Below are 7,216 nucleotides of genomic sequence, written 5' to 3'. Positions count from 1 at the left end.
GATTCATCTGTTTCTTAACTCAAGGCACAATCAATGAGTGCCAGGCAACAATATAAAATATGAGTAAAAGTGCACAAGGAGAATTATTGTTCTTCTTGTTGGTGCATGTTCTTTTTTACCTTTCATTAATTTTCCCTGTAATTTAATTAAATATAAAATGCAGAAAAATTTTCTGCTTGATACAGTGGAATGAGGAAAGTTCAGCTACAGGTACGGCAGTGAAATGGCTGCAAAAGGCAGGTGTTGTGGGTATAGGTTTTACACACTGAGAGAAACAGATGGACCCACAAGAAAATGTCTGCCATGAGGCAGAGATTGTGGGAAACCAGGCTGCAGGAACATCATCTGTTGCATCCTGGGTCTGGGCTCAGATTAGGGGTTCTGATCTTTGTTAGTTTGCCGGTTCTGTGTATCCTCGTGTATGCTCGTGCATCCCCTGTGTCTTCCCCCCTAGCTCCAGGCTGCCTGCCATTGGAGTTTCCCCCGTCACTCCTGTAACCACTCCCTGCCAACTCTTGAGAATTCCGTGCTCGTCACCCCGTTCCCACGATCCCACTGGCCCCGAAACCCCGTGTCTGCCCCCGCCGTGTTCCTGTTGGTCGCTGTGGCCATGTCACCGCCACGGCATCTGTATTGATTGGGCGGAGGGTTCCCGTCCTCCCCTGTCCCACCCCTATATCCTTCCGCAGCTCCCCAGCCTTGGGGCCAGATTCGTCCACGCAAGGCTGGGAGCAACCGCGGCTTCTCCATCGCGGTTCTCACGGCCAATAAAGCATCCGCCGCCACGCGGACGGATTTGGACGAATTCCCTGCCTCTTCGTTTCCTCCCTCGCACCGACGGCAACGCGCGGCCAGCCCACCCCGGGGCACAGCCGCAGAAGTGCCCGGAAGTAGAGGCGAACACTGACCCCGACAAGAAGCCGAGGCGCCCAAGCCGGGCGCTCGGGAGCCAACCGGGGCCAGGAAAAGTAACGCACTGCCGCTATCATCCTGTTCCAGAAGATGGAAGACTATAGAAGAACTGGAAATCTTCTATGAGACCACACTATTCTTGGTGAGTGTGTGTGTGAGTGTGTAATGTGTGAACATATACAAATATATATATATATATATATATATATATATATATATATATATATATATAAAACATCAAAATGTAACATCAAAGAATTACAGAATCCTTCAAGTCGGAGAAGACCTCTGAGGTCAAGTCCAGCTGTTCCCCATCTCTGCCCCACACTCCCAAGTGGCACACCTACATGTCTTTGAATCCCTCCAGGGACTCCAACACTTCCCTGGGCAACCTGGGCCAGTCCTTGACAACCCCTTTGGTGAAGGAATTTTTCCAGATATCCAAACTAAACCTCCTGGCCAGCCTGAAACCATTTCCTCTTGTCCTATCACACTTGTTATTGGGAGAAAAGCCTGACCCCCACCTGGCTACCACCTCCTGTCAGGGACTTTTATCGTCCTCTGCTGGAAGTTCTGATTTGCAGGAGTCAGATGCACAGACACAAAATCCAATCAGCCATTTCAGCCTCAGTGAAAAGGCACCAGCAGCTTGATTCAGTGAACCACACATGATCCCAATATTCACCAACACTGCTGGTAATAAATAGCTGTTACTGCTTAGAAGACAGAAATCCAAAATGCAAAAGCAATGGATCAGGAATGCTCAACAGCACAAGAGAGCCAAACAGTTTGGAGATACCTTTCCCATCATTTTAAGTTTGCATATGAATTAAATATGTAGGCTTTTTCCCTACATTTCTTTATTTCTATATTTCTTTTATAATTTTCCTGCTGATTACTTAAATGTGTTATACTGCATCACAACACCCTTGAATCACAGAACCATGGAACCATTAAGGTTGGAAAAGACCTCTAAGATCATGGAGTCACCATAAAAAATGGATCGTTTTCACTGCCCATGGCAGAGGGTTGAAACTAGATGATGCTTAAGGTCCTTTCCAACCCAAACCATTCTGAGATTCTGCAAATTGGCAAACCTATTGGTGAAGGAATTTTTCCAGATATCCAAACTAAACCTCCTGGCCAGCCTGAGACCGTTTTCTCTTGTCCTATCACACTTGTTATTTGGGAGAAGAGCTGACCCCCACCTGGCTACTGCAAGTAGAAATAAAATCTTGCAAAACATTGAAGTTTGATATTTAAGGGGCATTCTAATAAAGTTTGAATAGAAGGATGATTCTAGAGATGTGTTCAAAAAGGTCATGAAAAACAACCATAAATTTGCTTGGAAATTTGGACGAAAACTCACAGCTTTATTTTTGCACTGTTCACTCTCTCTACATACTAACAATTTGGGGTATTTGGCTGTGGCACTGAGGCAACTGTCAGGGCCTTGGAAGAGTTCAACAAAACTCTAGTGCCTAAAGGAGGTTACCAGTTTAACATCCTGTTGGAAAAACAGCACCTTCATTACCCTCTAATGCCAGGGTGAGACTCTCTTCAGACTTAAAGATCACTGAATCAGACTTAAAAATCGCTGAATCACACTTAAAAGTCACTGAATCACAAAAGACTGCTTTGGGTTTGAAGGGACCTGAAAGATCATCTTATTCCAACCCCAGCCATGGCAGGGACACCTCCCACTGTCCCAGGCTGCTCCCAGCCCCAGTGTCCAGCCTGGCCTTGGGCACTGCCAGGGATCCAGGGGCAGCCCCAGCTGCTCTGGGCACCCTGTGCCAGGGCCTGCCCACCCTCACAGGGAACAATCCATCATCTCATTTTGCACTGCTTTGGTTGTATTTTGTTTTTCTCTTGTTACCAGACTGTCCCAGAGGAGTCAGCCCTTTCTGCACACATTTAGAGGCTCTTTGGAAGCTGTTCATTGGATGTGAGGCTGGATTCTGACTGTACAGTAATAACTTCTGTATCAGCACTGAACTGCTTTTGAAAACTCTATTTGTAAGTCCCTTATACTAAACCCAAAGCAACTGTACTAAGGTAAAGGAAACAGAATGGGAAATGCATGGATTTCAGGTTTCATTTTCCCTTCTATTTCATTTTCAAAGGATCATCCTTTACTTAGTCTTACTAAAGTAAGCTTCACCATGAGTGGAATTTCCAGAGGAATTATAAACTCCTGAAAAAAAGGGGTTTATAACAGAAATGTTGACAGTTGGCTTCAAGAGTAGAAGAGTTACCAAGCACTGCTGTAATACAGTAGTCTCTAACTACTGTAATTCTGGTGAAAAGTTACTGTAATGTGACTCCCTATCTATACCAGGCCACACCATTTCTCTTCTTTATGGTCCTCATTATGGTAAGGAAAATACATGTCCCCCTAGAGAGAGCTGCCAAAAGAGGTTCTAAGCACTTCTAAGCTGTGTTTCCTTTCCATCAGTGCCTGAATATAAGGCTAGGAGATCTAATGTGATTACTGTAATGAGAAACACTATCAATCCTCCTCAGAAAATGAACACTTAGGTGTGGGACAGAATTCTAACAGCAGTTAATCTATGGTGCCTTTTCCCTTGAAGGATTTCTAGGTGTTTTAATGAAGTGTCCCTGGGCAACAGTCACTCATCCCAAAAGTCATAGCTGCCTGCAGAATGGACAAAGAATCCTTTTTCCATTCTCAGGGCTGTGACTCTCTCTCCATGCTCACAGGGGAGAAGGCAAACAGAAGCAGGTTCTCAGCTGAACACAGAGAACATATTCCTAAAATTAACTATCAAGTGGCAGGCACAGCAGTTTTGCATCAAATAGTCTCCAGATACTTCCTATAGGTATATCAAATAATTCCTTACAGTAGCCAACTGCATATTCACTTTTATTAGAAAGCAGAATTCCTGGTGTTTATGTTATTATTCTCATCTGGAACAGCACCACAACCTCTGTTCCAACTGTTCAGTTGCTTTTGATGTATTTTCTGCTGGGGAGGAGTGAAAGGATGCAGATATTATTTTGAAAAAAAATAGATTTAAAAGTATATATTTAATGAAAAGTATTTTTATATTAATGTTTCAAATACTGTTAGGCATTCTTTCTTCACATTTGCATTTTTCTAGTATGAAATTAGAGATTTTTGATGTAATGTTTGTGTTCATGAATACTATGTGTTTATGTGTGTTAGAGGGAGAGAGAATTTATGCACATAAACTGTCATTTCAAGGTCAGGTTGTGAAATGCAATTGCTATTAATGACAGTAAACAACAGAGGTGGATAAATATGGGTAGCTTTTAGCAGATGAGCAGCTTAGACCATTGCTTAATATTTTTTAGTTCAGACAAAAGTTTTTTTTTGATATGCATTGGAAAACAGTAGCAAAGGCAGAGCAAAGTCAAAGCTATAATCAGAATGTACTGTGATTAAAAAAAGAATAAATCAGGTGGATATAGGAGATTATGACCATCTGTATATTTTTGCCTCACACATCACTCCCACACTGGCTTGAGGTCCCCCAGAAATCTCATTCCCAACATATTTGCCTAGGAACACATCCCATGTCAGCCTGGAGGGGTGGCTTCCATCCCACAGAACATGCAGCTCCAAGGAGGTTGATCAGTATTAATAGCCAGTCAAAAAAGGAATTACTAGAGGGAGATGGAAGGTGCCTTTCACCCACAGCACATCACCTTGGCAAATCTCCTTTTGCACCAGGGGACACTTTCCTACAGTTCCCTGACAGTCCCCCTGTAACTCACTGCTCTAACCAGGTCCAACACAGCTGATACAACCTGGCTAGTCCCCAGGCCTTCCTATCCAACACAGAATCTGAGAAATTGCTGTACAATTCAGAGTGAGATGGAAGCATAATGCTAATTATATATATATTAAAGTAAATTGTATTGGCACAGAAGATTTATTGGTTTTCCTTCTGGCAGAGAATAATTTTTTGCCTATATTAAAGCAAAGACAACTGTTTCTTTTATTTTGTCTAGCTCTGAAACTGGAGTTAAAAGTGACCTAACTCTGTCTTTCCATCTAATTGATGGTGCTGTTACCAAAATACAAACAACATTGTGAATACAACTATATGAAATCCACAAGTTTACTCATAGAAGATATGGTGAATAACACATCAATTTTTTCAGAGTCTGCTTTAGATACAAAAGCTACACCGTTCTGTCATTCTGGTGATCCCTGCATTTTCCATTAAGTGCAGCAATTTTTATTCCCCTCCTAATGACCAAATCTTTTAATCTTTCCTTAAATTGCTAAGCAATGTAACACAGCCAGTGAGGTCACTTACCTAATTGGGATGAATCATCTAACACAGTTTGTCAGATCAGCATTTTGATGGCAGGATTTGAATTTTTGCCAGAAAAGGAAGGACTCTGCAGATTTCACACCCTGATCTTCGACAACTCTGAGAACTCTCCCATTCACCCTCTCCTTCCTCCTCCTCCACAAGATTAAATCACAAATATTGGGGTTATGTCTGCATTTGTATCAGTGGCCAGCTAAAAGTACTAAAGATATGAGGCAAAATAATGTCAGGAGGGCAAAGCAGTGATACAGGCAAATAGATTATCTAAGTAGGATGTATTATTCAGCTGAATCAGGGGGCTTGTGGTGGAAACCATGCGGTAATAAACCCCATTTAACGAGCCAGAATTAATACAGGGTAATGTACACATGCACAGCGTAATGGAATCTTGTAGATATTAAAAAAAAATAACAATTGTTGTGATTCCCAGAAATAGCATTACCTTTTCATAGATTTTTCTATAGCAAGAAGAAAACAATCAAGTACTTAAATTACCAAGAACTTGGTATGAAGGCCCACATAAAGAGCTGTTGCTTTGAAATAAAACCATGCAAAAATATTTTTAAATCTTGGGTACTTTATATTTATCAATAAATATTTTATGAAGTTTCACCAGAGAAGTTATTTAAATATTGGATAAGCCCAAATAATTAGTCTGGAGCATATATCACAAATAAACAGATTACCTGGGGGAAAAAAAAACCAAAAATGCCAGGCTTGCCTAAGACACAAAATGAGGACCCAAAATGAGGCACTGAAATGGCATTAACCTTGATTAAGGTTACTGCCTAAAACGGATTGTCAACACAGGATCTTTCAATGCATTACCCTTATTCCTGTTCTTATAGTTCATCTGAATGGAATTTTGATGGACTTTAAAAAACACATTAATAATTACATGGGAAAAGAAAGTGTCAGAATCAGATAGAAGTTCTTCACATGGTACGTTTCTCTTCATTTCATTCTCCCCTCTGTAGTGGCTTCATTCCATTAAAGCAGGCCTTGTCCATAACTGTCAGGCTCTGTACAACAATTTCAGGCAGAGTTTTTTGGGTCACTCGGCTTTGACCATCTTGGATCCTGTTGTTTTGTGTGAGGCTGGGCTCTGACAGGCTGACATGATTGCTGCTGCCTTTTCTTCTGCCTCTTCTGAGCTTCTCTGCACGAGACCCAGCTTGGAGCCCCTGCCCTGGTACGGGCAGTCTGACACAGCCCATCCTGTTAGAGCCCAATCAGCCTCCCTGCCAGGGAGTGCTGGGAATGCAACTGAAAATCAGGCTTGCATTTCATTGGAAGATAGAGGTTGATAAATACTGTATTTTTTTTTTCTTTTAGCACATCTGTATTGTGTAAGAGAATGCCAAAGAAAAATACAGGATGTAATAACGTCAGTCTTCTGGAGCACTAATTCCTGGCTGCAGATTAGGTGATAAACCATGACACCAGGAAATGACTTCTGCTACTTGTGTGTCCCTAAGAAGAACGAGAAGCTAAATGTTAGCGCCCGGGAGCTGCAGCCGGCAGATTGCCATGGGGCGATGCGCTGAACAGGATCTGTTCAGAGCCGGGCTTTTCCCGATGTGGAGCAGCCCGGAGCTGGGGCCGAGGCTCCGGCGATATCGAGCGCTGCCGCCGGGGCCGTCCCGTTCCGGGCCCGGGAGCGAATTGCTGCCGCTGTGCCCGGGGACCGCGGGGGCACCAGGGCTGGAACAGGCGGGGACCGAACGGGGACTCGGGCAGACCGAGGGCGGCTCGAGGGGGCACCGAGGCGGCACCGAGGGGGGATGGAGCGGGGACCGAGGCGGCACCGAGGGGGGATGGAGCGGGGACCGAGGCGGGATGGAGCGGGGACCGAGGCGGCACCGAGGGGGGATGGAGCGGGCACCGAGGCCCGCCCGGCGCCCCCGCCCCGGCCCCGCCCGGCCGCAGCGTCCCGGCCCCGGCCCGGCCTCACAATCGGGTGCCGCGGCTGCCGG

Source organism: Vidua chalybeata, chromosome 11 (genome assembly GCF_026979565.1).
Source record: "Vidua chalybeata isolate OUT-0048 chromosome 11, bVidCha1 merged haplotype, whole genome shotgun sequence".
Lineage (NCBI taxonomy): Eukaryota > Metazoa > Chordata > Aves > Passeriformes > Viduidae > Vidua > Vidua chalybeata.
Note: the sequence above shows the minus strand (reverse complement) of the source record.